This window comes from Schistocerca americana, chromosome 6 (assembly GCF_021461395.2).
Source record: "Schistocerca americana isolate TAMUIC-IGC-003095 chromosome 6, iqSchAmer2.1, whole genome shotgun sequence".
Classification (NCBI taxonomy): Eukaryota; Metazoa; Arthropoda; class Insecta; order Orthoptera; family Acrididae; genus Schistocerca; species Schistocerca americana.
This window is the reverse complement of record NC_060124.1, coordinates 378508735-378525879: the sequence shown is the minus strand read 5'-3', so window position 1 is coordinate 378525879 and position 17145 is coordinate 378508735. Positions and strand designations below refer to the sequence as shown.

General features: G+C 42.2%; 1 protein-coding gene across 1 annotated transcript in view; it reads left to right on the top strand.

Annotated features, from left to right (window-relative positions):
• Window positions 1-17145, top strand: part of LOC124619362 (ATP-binding cassette sub-family G member 1-like) — a 779674-nt gene that overhangs the window by 62657 nt on the left and 699872 nt on the right. The window lies entirely within an intron of this gene.

Here is a 17145-nt window from a genome sequence, read left to right as displayed (position 1 = left end):
TTAACATCTGAGGTCATCAGTCCCCTAGACTTAGAACTACTTAAACCTAACTAACCTAAAGACATCACACACATCCATGCCCGAGGCAGGATTCGAGCCTGCGACCGTAGCGGTCGCGCGGTTCCAGACTGACGCGCCTAGAACCGCTCGGCCACACCGACCGGCCAACTAACATCACCGACATCGCATGCTGTTAGGCGCTGGTCGGCTTGTGATTAGCGTTGCTGACTCCCGATCACTGCTCCCATGGTTCTATTCTGCACCTGGTCTCGGTCTTCCTTCGCTCTGAGTTAATGTCGTGTTGTCCTCATTATCATTTCATCATCATCGTAGCGCAAGTCGCACCATATAAAAAGACCTTTACCAGGTGGCCGAACAACCTAGAAGGGGCTCCAGGCGAACAATGTTCATTTTCTAAAATCAGCTGTTGACGTCCACAGTGTTGGACCGAGAGTACGCCAGTTTGGAAAAATAATGAATTGTTAGCGTGTCGTAAGACACCAGCTACATATATATGGCGCCAGGGTTTCTGGAACTATTCAGCAAAATCCGAAGAATTCTTCGGACGGAATCCCTCGGATTTTGCTGAATAGTTCCACCGTAGCGCCATTTTCAGGAGTGGCCAACATTTGCAACTGGTTTTTTTTTTCTTTTTTCTTTTTTTTCCCATACACTTTCGTGTGTGTATGTATTGTAACGTGAGCGTTCAGTCAACAAACAGTGGAAGTTGTGCGCTTACGTAACCGGTATCTGATGAAAAGAGTCGCCAAATCCCTCTGAAATTGTGACACTTTTAATAAAAATAGTCAGAAAACTTACAGCTATGTACTAAAGAAGGGGGGTGGTGGTTAGTCCCGTCGACAACGAGGTCATTAGAGACGGAGCGCAAGCTCGGGTTAGGGAAGGATTGGGAAGGAAATCGGCCGTGCCCTTTCAAAGGAACCATCTCGGCATTCGCCTGAAACGATTTAGGGAAATCACGGAAAACCTAAATCAGGATGGCCGGAGACGAGGTTGAACCGTCGTCCTCCCGAATGCGAGTCCAGTGTACTAACCACTGCGCCACCTCGCTCGGTATGTACTAAAGAAGCTATCATATGAAATTCTGTACTGTTCAGTGAAGCCAACAGTGCTGTAATGCGTGATGCGTAACACGGTACGTGTCTTGCAATTCCAACACACAGAACTAACAGAGTAAAAACCCTGCATAAAATTACAAACTGAACTTCGAAAGAATAAATGCTCAAAATGCTTTTGTAAAAATCCCCTGCAAATTTACACGTCCTAAGTAAGTAAAATATCGAAAATCAAGACCCACACGCGCGAACATGTAACACTGGACTGTAAAGCCATCCATCCATCGACAGTCGAACATGTTGGCCAACAAGCACCTGACACCAAACCCAACGGCGAACCCAACATGTTGGGTGTGCTCCATACACTGTCAAGCTTCAGACCGAGTTTGATGATACAGCGTCATTTGTGCAATGGATTTCGAATCGGCTTTGGTTGTTTGTGGCGCTATTTTTTGCCTGATCAAAAGGACTTTTTGTTGTTCTCAAAGAAGATTTCTTAAAGGTATTATCTTAGTGTTAACCTGAACTCACTATCTTTTGTCATCAGTCTACTGAATGGTTTGATGCAGCCCGCCACGATTTCCTTTCCTGTGCTAACCTCTTCATCTCAGAGTAGCACTTGCAACCTACGTCCTCAATTATTTGCTTGACGTATTCCAATCTCTGTCTTCCTCTACAGTTTTTGCCCTCTACAGCTCCCTCTAGTACCATGTAAGTCATTTCCTCATGTCTTAGCAGATGTCCTATCATCCTGTCTCTTCTCCTTATCAGTGTTTTCCACATATTCCTTTCCTCTCCGATTCTGCGTAGAACCTCCTCATTCCCTACCTTATCAGTCCACCTAATTTTCAACATTCGTCTACAGCACCACATCTCAAATGCTTCGATTCTCTTCTGTTCCGGTTTTCCCACAGTCCATGTTTCACTACCATACAATGCAGTACTCCAGACGTACTTCCTCAGGAATTTCTTCCTCAAATTAAGGCCGGTATTTGATATTAGTAGACTTCTCTTGGCCAGAAATGCCTTTTTTGCCATAGTGAGTCTGCTTTTGATGTCCTCCTTGCTCCGTCCGTCATTGGTTATTTTACTGCCTAGGTAGCAGAATTTCTTAACTTCATTGACTTCGTGACCATCAATCCTGATGTTAAGTTTCTCGCTGTTCTCATTTCTACTACTTCTCATTACCTTCGTCTTTCTCCGATTTACTCTCAAACCATATTGTGTACTCATTAGACTGTTCATTCCGTTCAGCAGATCATTTAATTCTTCTTCGCTTTCACTCAGGATAGCAGTGTCATCAGCGAATCGTATCATTGATATTCTTTCACCTTGTATTTTAATTCCACTCCTGAACCTTTCTTTTATTTCCATCATTGCATCCTCGATGTACAGATTGAAGAGTAGGGGCGAAAGGCTACAGCCTTGTCTTACACCCTTCTTAATACGAGCACTTCGTTCTTGGTCGTCTACTCTTATTATTCCATCTTGGTTGTTGTACATATTGTATATGACCCGTCTCTCCCTATAGCTTACCCCTACTTTTTTCAGAATCTCGAACAGCTTGCACCATTTTATATTGTCGAACGCTTTTTCCAGGTCGACAAATCCTATGAAAGTGTCTTGATTTTTCTTTAGCCTTGTTCCATTATTAGCCGTAACGTCAGAATTGCCTCTCTCGTCCCTTTACTTTTCCTAAAGCCAAACTGATCGTCACCTAGCGAATTCTCAATTTTCTTTTCCATTCTTCTGTATATTATTGTAAGCAGCTTCGATGCATGAGCTGTTACGCTGATTGTGCGATAATTCTCGCACTATCCTTTATCACTCAAATTATTACTTCTTTACATATCATAATGGAGAAAGTGTTATACATACCGATCGTAAAGGTTATTTAAGTTCTGATGGAAATAACAATTTTGTAGTGAGACAGCTGTAGCACGATAGAACACTGAGTCAGATCGGAAGTCGAACCCAGTTCATGGGGTGAAGTTCTAACAATTTTCTATTTTATTTTTTTATTTCTTTTAATTCAAATCCCGATTGACGCCCTCTTGCAAAACCGTCCATGAATGCCACGTCGAAGAGAAATCGTAATGGAGAAATGGTTGTTACCCAGCTTGGGTTTCAAATGCTACAATTGTGCTACAAAGTACTCGAAACAGCGAATACGTCGCCAACAAGTCAAAACCTAACAACATAAATTTTGCTATACGTTGAGAATAATGCAATGGTCTTTTGTGTTTTAAATGTTAAAATTTAGCATAGTAATCTAATGAAACCCAATATAAATCAGTACGTTTATTTCAAACGTTGTAATTACCAATTCATTAAAATATTAAACATTACATTGGCCTTGGGCCTATGTGAAACCTTTGGCAACCTACATTATCACAATTAAAACTATGATTAAAATGCAAATCACAAGATTCTGAAATTGTAAAAAAGTATGACTCCATAGCATTAAAAAATAGATTTATTCACAAAATGGTTAAATACCACTCAAAACCATAAAAAGATAGATGTTACTCAGTATTCATTATTTGCAGCACTATCCACATGCAAAGACTGTTTGAGTTTTACCCTGATCTCATCACTGTTAATTCCTTCGTCAGATAAAGTATTGCCTGCTTCTGTCCGAAAAAGTTGAATGCCAGCATCTGGCATACTTGGGTAGGTGCTCTTGCCGTATTTGAAGACTATAAGTATGAGCAGCTGTATGTCGAGGCTATGCACCTGTTTCTGTAGAAGATTGTTGGGAACGTGCTCATTTGCAATATGGAAAGTAATTGGAAGTACTGGAGGAGTATGAATGAAATGGGCAAAATGCAATGGACGTTGATTGCATATCCTGCTGTGGATGTATCTGCGAAATATGAATTTGATCGCTGATCGTTGTCGATGTAATTGTTGATGAATGGGCGTGTCCGTAACTATGGTACAGAAGGCTTTCAGATGCCTAGTTCTTCATGGAACAGAACACCGGCTATTAATTTTTGAGCAATCGCTTGCTGACGCTGATCCATGTAATCAAAATGGAATGCCACATTATTTCCAAATGTTTAGAACTTCGTCTGACGGTCAGAACAGACGGCCGGCCGGGGTGACCGAGCGCTACAGCCTGGAACCGCGTGACCGCTACGGTCGCAGTTTCGAATCCTGCCTCGGGTATGGATTTGTGTGTTGTCCTTAGGTTAGTTAGGTTTAAGTAGTTCTAAGTTCTAAGGGACTGATGACCTTAGAAGTTAAGTCCCATAGTGCTCAGAGCCATTTTTCAGAACAGACGTAGCAACTCGAAGGAAGTTTCTTGCTCTTTGTTCAAAGGTGATACATTATTCATTTTCCTGTACTCGAATGTGGAGTACTTGGCGTAGGTGAGTCACTTCAACCTGGACTTTGGCCAGTTGAAACTATGGGTACACTATATTCAAGTCTTCCTGAGGAAGCGTTGCGCTCCTAATACAAGAAATTGAGTCAAAAGTGTGGTTTTTAAGACAGTTATAAATACAGCACATTTTATAACGATAAGAATCGTGAACTGTAAATTCAGTCCACGTGAGTCATCTTAAAGTTATATTAATCACTGTGTAGATGAAACCTCGCAAAAGATGTTAACCACAGTTTTGCTGATACATCCACATATAGACAGCGACGCACGACGAGGAATCATTGGACGGTCTGGGGGTACTGAATGTCCCCCAAGAAAACGGAGTTTGCACGCCTCCCCTCGGAAAATTTTTACACTTTTACTTTATATCGATGGGTGTTAACGTCCTGGCATAAGGGGTGCATATATTTTTTTGCTAGTAAAACAGAAGTTTGATGGATTTATTTTTACTCAGTGCGAAGTATTCACCGGATTTATGAATCATAACAACTTATGACTATTTGCCAATCCTGGACTCGAAAACCGGACCAGGACGACTGCGCTACCGACTGCTCCATCCGAGCGAGCACGCCTCAAAGCTGGTTCTATTACAGGCCTCTTTTACCCTCCAAACTCCACGATCGATCTCCTTCAATCTCCGCAGAACTAACACCTCCGTAATGCGGTTGACATGGAAAAGCAATGAGTGGTCCTGGGTTAGAGTTTTTGTTATACACACAGTTTTCACTTGTCTTGATTCATCTGCACATAAAAGTTATATTTTTAAAAATTATTCTTACAATAATTAACTTCTATTGCAGTTTCCTTGATGAACATAGCGACAAACTTCAAAAAGTACTGACAGGTTGAAAACTGAGTCGTCGTTACTGAGGGAAGAAGACACGTAGCGATACGCCTGCCACCGGGAGTGGTTCATATTTCTTCAGTTATAAATGATTCTGCAGTATTGTTCTTTTTGCTGTAGTCAGCGAGAACTAAGAGTCTATTTACGTACATTCTGGAACTAATGGAAGAACATCCGACGGAGGAGTACTTATGGAACCAGATTTTTGGGAGTTGATGGAAAACAAGAGACTGAATTTGCCCTCATCGGCAAGTTTCTCTGACGTTAGAGATATTTAATTTCCGTTTACATTTCTTGGAACCGAAGCATTTCCCCCGAGCGAAAATTTAATGAAGCCTTACCCAAACAAAGGAATAATCCACGACGAGAAAATTTTCAACTATCGGCTGTCTCTCAGGGAATAGGAGTGGTAGAAAATGCGTGTGGCATTCTTGCCGACAGGTTTAGATTTCTCTAGACGACAATGAATGTTGACGTAAAAACAGCAGACATTGTTCTTACGTGTTGCGGTCTCCTTATAACTTTTTACGACAAAGAAGTCCTTCGTGCATTACCCCTAGATGCGAAGATATGGAGGATACTGCAGCTAACAGAAGGCGAATGGATACAGTGTACACGTGAACTTCGGGGCCTTCAGAAAAGTAGATGGTATGGTAAAGAGCAGGCAGTCGCTAGTGCAGTTCGAGATTGGTACAAATTTTTTATAACACTGGTGGTATGTTGAATATCAAGAACAAATAATCAAAAAGTGTTGATTGTATGAGGAGGTGCAACCCAACTGAATTGATGTATCATGCAGTATTAATTTCATTAAATACTACAAAATGATTCTAATTATTTTTGCTTGCAGAAACAATCATCATTATTGAAATAATACGAAAAATGAGTCTTCAAAACCTTAACCGCTCCCTTTCCAAACCACCCCCACATTGTTCACCATTTTCTCCAATATTTAGCACATTTCTAGTAAGATCAATAAGTTTTTATTCTTTCCATTTATATATTTGTAATACTTGAGAAGTTGTTACATTACTTAGTCTCTTGTAGTTACTATCAGAAATAAATTAACACTTTTTGATTGTCGCTCACTTCCAAATTTTCTCAACGATAATTTTTTCGTCAAAGTCCGGAAATAGTTCTTTGCCTTTTTCAATAAGCACTGTGTAACCTTCTTTACGGATGTCTTTATTACTACAACTTTTATTTTTTGAGTGACTTAGGGATGCCTTCAGCTGCTGTTCTCTTTATTTCCTGAACGATTGTACAATTTCCGCCATAGGCCGTTTTGGAATATTCTATGGATGATTTTTTAGTAGTAAATTATGCCATATATGTCGTTGCTCCTATGACTCCATGTTATGCTCATAAAATAAATTAGAGAGGTTTTACGCTATTTTAGGAGCACGTTTCTTTAGAGAAGTTGTTGCAAAGCATATACTTTAACATTTAACGTCCCACAAGCATGTTGCTCTCCATACAGTTCAGTATATTCTGTGCAGAGTGTCTGATTGTTATTAAGAAATTTTGATACGTTAATCATTGTAAAAATGCAGTACTGCACACTGCTGAAAAAGACAGACTCAAGCTGCATCAGGGGAACCGGTCGATGGTCAACAAAATCCAAATCCCACCAGGTTGGGGGTTGGGCTTGTGTTGGAGGTAGCTGCTGAGTCGAGTGCCCAACTTGACAAATCAGTTGAGCATGTTGGAAGTGAACTCATCCACAGTCGAACAGGTTGCACCAGCCGCTCCGAGCAAAAGTTTGGCCAACATCTTCGACAACTGATGGGGGCTTAAAGAGTGAGAAAGTCTGACAAGGAAAATGAGATCTGAACTCTACTTCAACTGAACTGTTTTTGATGATATTCTGTAGTAACAGTGAAGATTAAATGACCCTAACAAACTTTCTTGACTTACCTTGTGACAACGGAAAATCGGTACTGCTCAAATGCTGTGAATGTTAAAATGCACTGCAGCAGCAAACCAGCTAAAGAAGTGCCATCCAAGGAAAAGCACCTATGCCAGATACGCATAATACTTTACGCCTTGAGCAACTGCGGTCCAGTAACTGCAATGTGGTGACGCACAATTAAAAAATATAATTTTAGTGAGGGAATCATAAAATAAATTGAACTTATTGCATGATACGGAAGAGATTAGTATTTAAAAACTGTATAATGAAACTTACTTTCATCTATTACAACAATCTTTACAAAATCCACTTCTTAATTAAAAATGTCATTCTGCCACGTAATTCGTTAATAGAATGGCAAATGAGTGGTGAATCTCTAACGCTGAGTCCGAGCCATGTGATCAGATAATTTGTTTAATCTCGTCTTAACACTGAAACTAACAGATCCAAATCAATAAAGAAACCATACTAAAAATTTACCTTTTTCAAACGCATCATAAATTATGTGCAAGCAAGCAATGCAGCGACAACATTAAGTGAATCTCTTCCTAATTCCAAAATCAATCTTTCCAAAACCATATTCCCAAACATCAACAATCTCAGCGTTTGCATCTCTGTGTCCTGCTACTTATTCCCACATAGCTCAGCAAGGTGACCGACAACAAACTCTCTCCCTCGAATGCTATAAAGGTAACGACAATGCTAATGACAGTCAAAGATTGCATTGCTTGTACTCAGAACCTCCGTGGCGTAACATATGTGTCTCAATAAAATATACACTGTATAACTATGAAGTATGACTCACCGAATAAAAACAGAACTTAGATCAATCTTACTGAATAGCATAAATAGATCATCAGCCGCGCTACCTGTCCGTTGGAATTTGGCGAAGAGCTTGCGAATGGTTTTCGCGTCGGGTCCTTTCAGAACAGCTTTCGAAAACAGCGCCTTGGTGCCGTAAGACTGTGTTCTAACCTGTGATATTCCAGTAGTATAAAAGACACATTGTTCATGTGGAATACATGATTTCAACCCCTTCCTTCGGTACGCTCACATTCTTTCACCTTTGAGCGGTGGAACTGTTATTTCTAGGCTACGGCGCACTCCGTACTGAGATTCCAGCTTCATTTGCTGGCATCTTTTCGGACTATTTTATAAACTTCTGCTCAGAACTGTTGCAGCTTTCACTACAAACATACGGCTTATTGCACCCGTCAGTCGATCTTAGTTTTCGAGATATTTTATTTTGAAATCAGCAACTTCTTCACTGGAAACCCTAGAACTCCAGATGAAGGAACCCGAATCTCTTACAGCTGGGGAATGGAATGGCCAAGTCACATAAATAAAGGAGTACACGGTTTGGAATCACTTTGGCGCCATGTGTGAGCTGTTACACCATACTGTTTAAACCAAACAATGTTCAGCTAACTTCTCCTCCGGAATTCCAGAATGAGGAAATTCTGCAACATTTTGCAGTAGCGGTCGGCATTCACTGTTGCTACACGTCTGGTGCTAGCAACTACTTTCCTGAGACCAGTACCAGGAAAGTTGCTTATTTTGTCTTCCAACGCTTGAACCACTTGCAGTTCATGCGGAAGAAATTTCAAATCATCCAATAATCGTGATCATAGTGACAGTTGTAATATTCATGCATGTCGTCATGCTCAACGTCTGGGGCTGCATTCAAGTGTTACGCCCTCTCGTTCCAAGTTCGAACACTTCTTCCCCGGATTGGTGACGGGAGGGACAAAATACTAACAATGATACTCCACTGCCACACCCACCTAAGGATACTGTGCCTCTCGGCTGCAGCCAAACATTAATCCTTATTGTCCGCTGAGCCTCCGTGACAGGACCAGTTCAGATAAAGGTATCCACCGCCGTATTCGTATCTGCGGAGACCACCGCTCCGCTGCTGGTGAGATATCCTCCTATACAGCACTGAACGCGCGTGCAGCATTCAGCGCACATTTCATAAGCGTTGGCATCTGACAGAGACAGTTCGCCATCCGGTAATATGGTAGTGCGAAACTCTTACTGGGAATGCCACCTCATGTTGCTTTTTCTTCACGATGATGTGTGGATCATAACATGCGTTTAGACTTGCAATTTTTGTTGTGATGTAGCTTGATAATAACCGGGGAGGGGAGGGGGGAGCGGGGGAGGGGGAGGGCGAAATTAGCTTCTTGGTAAATCCATACATATCCACATCTCCTCGTAAACTACTGGCGAGTTCAACCAAACGTGGTACACTTGTCCTTTTACTGTCAGGGAGCATCTGCTATGGGGGTAAGAGGAGATATGACGTCATAAACACTGAGACGCGGGAAAACTGCCGCATTGTACATGACGTTTGAATGTGTCACTTCCTTTGTACAAACTCTGTTCTAATCACGTTTTGCAGACAGCATCCACATCTGACTCTGAATGTAACAACAAAATTTTATCATTGTATGACACGTAGATCAGGATATACACTATCTGATCAAAAGTATCTGGACGCCTGGCTGAAAATGACTTAAAAGTTTGTGGCGCCCTCCCTCGGTAATGCTGGAATTCAATATGTTAGCCCACCCTTACCCCTGATGTCAGTTTCCACTCCCGCAGGAATACTTTCAGTCAGGTGCTGGAAGTTTTTTGGGGAATGGGAGCCCGTTCTTCACGGATTGCTGAACTTAGGAGATGTATCGATGTCGGTTGATGAGGCCTGCCGCGAAGTCGGCATTCCAAAACATCCCAAATGTGTTTTGTAGGATTCAGGCCAGGACTCTAAGCAGGCCAGTCCATTACAGGCATTTTATTGGGGTGTAACCACTCCGCCACAGGCCGTGCATTATGAACAGGTGCTCTATCGTGTTGAAAGATGCAATCGTCATCCCCGAATAGCTCAACAATGGGAAGCAAGACGCTACTTAAAACATCTATGTAGGCCTGTGCTGTGATAGTGCCACGCAAAACAACAAGGGGTGCAAGCCCCCTACATGGAAAAACACCCCCACACCCTAACACTACCGCCTCCGAATTGTACTGTTGACACTACACACGCTGGCAGATGTTCAACGGGCATTCGCCATACCTACCTACACCCTGCCATCGGATCGCCACATTGTGTACCGTGATTCGTCACTCCACCCAACTTTTTCAATTGTTCAGTCGTCCAATTTTTTCGCTCCTTAGACCAAGCAAGACTCGTTTGGCATTTACTGGCGTGATGTGTGGCTTATGAGCACGCGCTCGACCACCAAATCCAAGTTTTCTCACCTCCCGCCTAACTGTCATAGTACTTGCAGTGGATCCTGATGCAGTTTGGAATTCCAGTGCGATAGTCTGGATAGATGTCTGCCTATTACACATTACGACCCTCTTCAACTGTCGGCGGTCTCTGTCGGTCAACAGGCGAGGTCGGCCTGTACGCTTTTGTGCTGTACGTGTCCCTTCACGTTTCCACTTTACTACCACGTCGGAAACAGTGGACCTAGGTGTGTTTAGAAGTGTGGAAATCTCGCGTACAGACGTATGACAGAAGTGAGACCCGATCACCTGACCATGTTCGAATCCGTGAGTTCCGCGGAGCGCCCCATTCAGCTCTCTCACGACATCTAATGACTCTTGAGGTCGCCGATGTGGAGTACTTGGCAGTAGGTGGCAGCACAATGCACCTAATATGAAAAACGTATGTTTTGGGGGTGTCCGGATACGTTTGATCAGCTAGTGTATAAAGTCACAAACACTGGGATGCGTGAAAAACTGCCGCATCGTGCTTAATGTTTAAATTTATTACTACTTTGCTACTAACTCTGTTCACAGTATACTACGGAGACAGTATCCGCTCATGACTCTGAAAGTACCTACTTCACTACATCACTCTACGACACACAGTACAAGAGATAAACAGAATATGCGTGAAAAATTTCTGCATCACGTATGACGTTTTAATACATTCATTCTTTACCACTAAGACACTCGTAAAGTTGAGTCGAATTAACGAAATCCCTGACACATGGCAGCGATTCTGACAGCTTTCAACTGGCAAGAGCGAACTGCTGTTGATGAAAACAATGGCTGTCTATAGAGCTGTGAAGAGGTTTTGCCATAGAGACGTATATAAAATCACGTTGTAGACACGCGAAGTAGCTTCACCCAGCACTGCACTTGTACACTTGTACATTATGCGTATCTCATTGTAGGACATTCATAATTTTGAAAGTATTTTCACGAATACATGGAAAAGAAATTTTTTTCGATGCTCCACTGCCAACAGAGTTCACTTTCTGTTTTCGTTTTGATATAAAATTGATCAAATGAATACATGCACACTGCAGGGTTTGTCAGCTTATTTTTAAACATAACTTCATTTGTTTCTCTGAGTGAATTAATCAGTGATGTAAAGCTACTTTGCCTGAGTCCTTGAATCATGGATATTCTGGTAAATTACTTCTGTGGAAGTATTAAAAACTGTAGCCGTTTCAGTCCACAAACTTAGCATCCTGTCTCAGTTCCTGTAATTCAGTAACTATGTTTCTTCGTACAAAGTAATTAAATTCACAACGTCGTCCTGAGTCCACTTCCTGGCAGCTTTCTTCATTAGTTTCTTTGCCGACACATCGCTGACACTCACGATTGTTTTATTTTCGTTTGTTATTTTTTTATAATGTCGTTTGTTAATTCTTTATAATATGTCTATGATCTTTTATATTCGTAGCTTTGTTTATGTACAGAACTTTCGAAATAGGCTAACTGGACGTTTAGGAGGTAAAACGGGCAATGTCTTTGCACAAAAAACATGACACGGCCACGTATTAAGGCTGAAAACACGCAGTTTCGTGGGTATTTTTATTTAATGTATGCAAGAGTACGGCAAAATATGTTACCAAGATGGGGCAGTGAAATATGGCACAAATCTCGGGCGCTATGTTGCTCTCCCGACAATGCCGGTTTTTGTTTGCTGAGAGAGCTACTGCAAGCTGCTCCGAGAGATGGAGGTGGCCGTATACACGAGAAGTCTAAAGTCGCAGAGTGCAACTATCCGAAATCGTGCCCCCATTCTCGGACATTGTGAGAGTTCCTAATGGGCCTAACTGCTGAGGCCATCGGCCCCTAGACTTACACACTACCTAAACTAACTTATGCTCAGAACAACACACGCTCGTGCCCGAGGGAGGACTCGAACCTCCGGCGGGAGTGACCGCGCAATCCCTGACATGGCCCCTTAAACCGCGCGGCCACTCCGCGCGGCTCTTGGACACTCCCGGCTAGCTGACTGTCGGTGCTGTTCACACGACACGTATTACTCGAAAATGCTGTCTGAGAGTGACAACTCGCGTGTGTATACCCAGACTGATGCTTGTCGTCGATCAAGGTTCTCTTCCGTGCTGTTTCATGCATCAAACGTTGCAAAGCTCTTCTCAAGAATCCGTAGTGTCCTTAGTCCTGTACCACCAGCACGAGGCACGTGTGTAAGCTTACCACGTTCCCCACTCCCACGGTTCTTCCAAGGCTGAACGGGAACGATCTGCCCTTGGAAGCAGGTGCAGGAGGAGAACACTTAACTCCGCACGTAGCTCTGGCCGGAGATTGGTTCATCGCTTCTATATTTACCAAAGCTCACAATAGTGGCCAACGATTGAAGAGGTGCTCCAAGTGCAAGAGTTTTTCAGCTAGGCAGGCGAACCAAGGCAGTTTTTTGTTAAGATGTCTGTCTGCTTTCATTATGACAGCTATCGGCGCCTTTCAAATGCAGGCGAACGTAAAGCCGAGAGCTCATTCACGCAAAATAATCAAGAGCGGTGTAACGTTTCTTCCGCGTCAATCAGGAATGTGAAATGATTCATTGCTGGCTGTCGGTGTTTGGATGAGTGTCTATAAAAAGAGAGTTTAATGTAGCTGGCATACGAGAGATGCGCTGTGGACCGCAACCCCGAGCGATGCACCAAAGGGAGCCTGGCATTGTTGAGTGCTACTCTTTTGCCACTTCCGCTGCGTAAAGCGTTGCCTGCCAGTTCTTAATTACTGGTGGACAACTCTGAAACTGTCACACGAACTGTACACCAGGCGTCATAGTGACCATCAATTAGTTGTTTTTAAACTGCCTGAATATAGAATATTTTATATTGAAACTGGACTCTCATATATTGACGCAATAATGCATCCAAACTCGAGACAAGGACAAAACTGTCACCGAAGCTGTTACGTGATGAAACTTGAAAGTGATCTAGATCTTAAGAGCTCTAATTAGATGTAGATGCTATTCATGTAATGAAATACACATGTTACAAAAATATATTGAGGTGGTCTCTGTTATTCATAAATCCATTCAATCATTAATTCCACAGTGTTGGCACAACTTAGAACTGTGTTGAGGGAAGTACGACTTGCAGCATCTACCGCATACCAATGATATTTTCCTATACTTGGAATACAGGCATATGAAACACCTCGTGCACTTTGAAGTCACAACCTGTTTAGATCCGTGAATGGCCATGACCAGAGAGCTTTGACAAACGAACAATTCTTTCCTTCATACTTATTTACGTAGCTGGAGTTGAGACTCTCTTTACCACGACTGTTTTTCAGAGAGCTAGAGAGAGATTTTTCGGAAACTGCCTCCTTCTATCCATACATTGTGGCTGGCCAATCTATACAAGAGTCATTGCGTTGATGTGTGCCTGCTCCATTATGACGAACCACAGGCGAAGCGGCTAACGCCTTGTTTGTCTCGCCACAGATGATGTGCTGCATAACTGATCGAAGGTATCAATGACCACCGTTTGTGGTTTTCCAGTTTCATCATCAGTAGCAGTATATCTATCCATGATCGACAAATGCGGGATTAACTATTCGTTCTTGGTATATAATATAGGATCGAAACCATAAAGACATGTTTCCTCGGGTTTTATATAAACAAATGAAGGGGGTATCTCGTTTTCTTTTCTGAGCGTGTCCAGAGTCGTTACGTTATTTATCGTATAATTTGTCCTTGCACCATTTATCATTACATTTTCGTACCATATTTACTTTTTTATGTGGCATGTAGGCCTTGAAAGGCCCCAGAAACTGAGTAGCTGCTCATCTATAGTGCAATAAGCATGCGGAGTGTATAATGTTTTGATATTTTGCAGTTATTTGCAATAGTATTGCACACCTGATAGGAGGCGGTTTATGTACTTTACCATCGAATCTTAGGCAAGTTTTGAGAAACTTGAAGCGCGTTAGTCTCATTTTTGCGCGAATCAATGTGATCCCAAAATCGTCAGACCATAAATGTTCTAAACCACTTTACTGCTTTTGAGTAGTCCTCCAGCGTAATATAAGCGAATGAGCGAAAGAACGTCACCCTCATTCGTCACATGAGTAAAGTTCTTACCAGAACCATGCAGACTTGTACCTTGAATATTTTGATTGGTGAATGTGACAGTTTTTTCTACAACTGACTGATACATCAGAAATTCCACGCTTCTTCCTCTGACTCCATCCTTCACATTGCCTTGAACACCTTGAATATGGACTACAATGTTATCAACAACTAGCTGCCCTCTTCTATTAGGGACAGCTGCGTTCCAACAATGACAATTCTTACCGCGTACGTTCGATGCCTGTCGATCCAGCAGACAGATCAGTTTCGGCATTTGCCAGTAACTGCTATAGGAGCATCAGCTTCAGGATCACTTTCATCAGGAAAGTCACTTACATCACTTTCACGTTTGAGTTCATCTAACAGCACTTCCCGCATAGTAAAGTCATTTCTACGTGCCATTTTGATATAAATGTACTCTACGTTTAGCAGTATAACAGTTATGAAATTCCTTCGAATTAACTAAACAACAATGCCACACAGCTTCGAACGTCCGTCATGTACTGGGTTTCACTTAATACTGAATTTACATTCGTGGTAGTAGGATGTGTGTGTGTGTGTGTGTGTGTGTGTGTGTGCGCGCGCGCGCGCACATGCGCAGTAACAAACAAAAATACTCCAGGGTCAGACCGATCCTGGTGTACACGTTTAAGGCTAAGTAAGAAGCATTTTCCAGACACGAAAAATTTGCCTACTTGAAGGAAAAAACGTAACATTCTTGTTCCATAAGACAATGTTGGTGTGTCGAGGTTTATGAACAGTACTGTTAATTGTTGGCAACACAATTTTCAATTTCAAATAATGCGAAGTATTTCACGCTCAAAAATACTCTAAAGTATGAATATTCTAAAAGTAAGGTACTCTTAAGTCCACTTACGTACTTAGCAATAGCATAATTAAAGTACTGTCACTGGCTTAGTCATTTGTTTATAGAACGTTCCAAAACATTCGAAAACATTAAAGAACGCTTTAGGGTGTTCTAAACCATTGGAGAATATTTTAGTCATTTGAAAACATTCGCTAATATTCGAAAATGTTCGTAAAGCTCGATAACAGTCTCGAATATTTTCTCTTGGAACACATTTGATGTTTGTGACGTTTCGGCAGCACGAATGGCTGGTACTGTCACGTTCACCGTTCTGTCCGCCACCAGCAGTGGAGGATGAATCTTTGACAATGTTAGCCACTCGTGATTGCAAAACGCCAGAAAAATTACGAAACAAATGTCGGTCGATTATCCGGAAAGGAAAACCAACAGTCGTCACTAACGAGTTCGATTTCTGTGTTGGAAGCTTTTTGTTTACGTTTACAGGGTGTAATATATTGGCGTCGCCAAACTTTCGGGGCACGTTCTTCACATTCTCTACAACAAGTACAAACGAAAGGGGCGACTACAGAACCGTGGAACAAGAAAATAATCGTAATGAACAAAGTTCCGAAAACCAAGGGTTTCCTCGATACGACGTATTACAACTGAGTACGTGAATAATGAAAACCATTTAACAGAGTCCTCGAGGATTGAAACTGGAGTGTCCCATCGCCACTGTAGCGCTTGTACGATAGGAATCAAGGGAGAGGATGTTGTTTGGTGGCCGGTATCCTCTTTCTGCACCACACGTTTTGGGAGGGTTCTTTATTTACATTAACAGGAAGCTACTTATCTTTAAGACTGTCCATGTGTTGTGGTACAAGCTCTTCAAATAATATTCCACGTTAGCCTCACTGCTGGTGAAGTACAAGTCCCGCTTTAAACACTACTCCAGTCCTTACACACTCTCGTAGCCACGCCAACTGGAATAGTGTATGAACTGGTGACCGGGACTGAGACCGAGGCCTCCGGTCAGCGGCGGCGATCTAAATACTTGCGGTCGAGAAGGGCATGGCGGAGCGTTGCTTGCGAGTCTGTCTCTGGCCTCTCTCGTGATAGGTGCGCTTTATCCAGCGTCTACTATCGATCTTCTCGCAACATCTTTGGCGACCGGTGCGCTGGCGACAGCTTACACCAGCACACAAACTGCAGGTGTGCGGTTGAGGGCAAAGACATTACAGCAAGGGTTCCACATTGTAACGTTCCAACTGTAACGTTCTTTTGATAAATAATGAGAAAACTTTACAATTACGTAGAATGAATGCCTAAACTGTGGAATGGGTACTAAACTCGAATTATCGTGTAGTGTGTTATAGCTGCGAGTGGTGTGCTTATTCTGTGTTATTGTTGACAAAACTTTACACGAGTTGATTGGGCGACGAAACTCCCAATATGAATAAAGAAATGAAGTCACTGCAAAATACATTCAGCCATTTAGGCACTGAATCATCTCGCCCTGTTCAAAACTGATAACTTTAATCCCTGTGCACATAGCAAATAAATTAAATTGTCTTACCCCTAAAACGGCAACAGAGCAACGCGATATATTCTGGTCTCTCATTAAAAAAATATAAATATGCTAGCTACAGGCTCAGTAGTGTGCAATGCTGGCCGTAATACTTGAAATGGACATGAAACTCATTTGGCTGATAAGAAAATTTAAGAAAATCCAACTTCTTTAAAAAATATATGAGCTGAACTGGGAG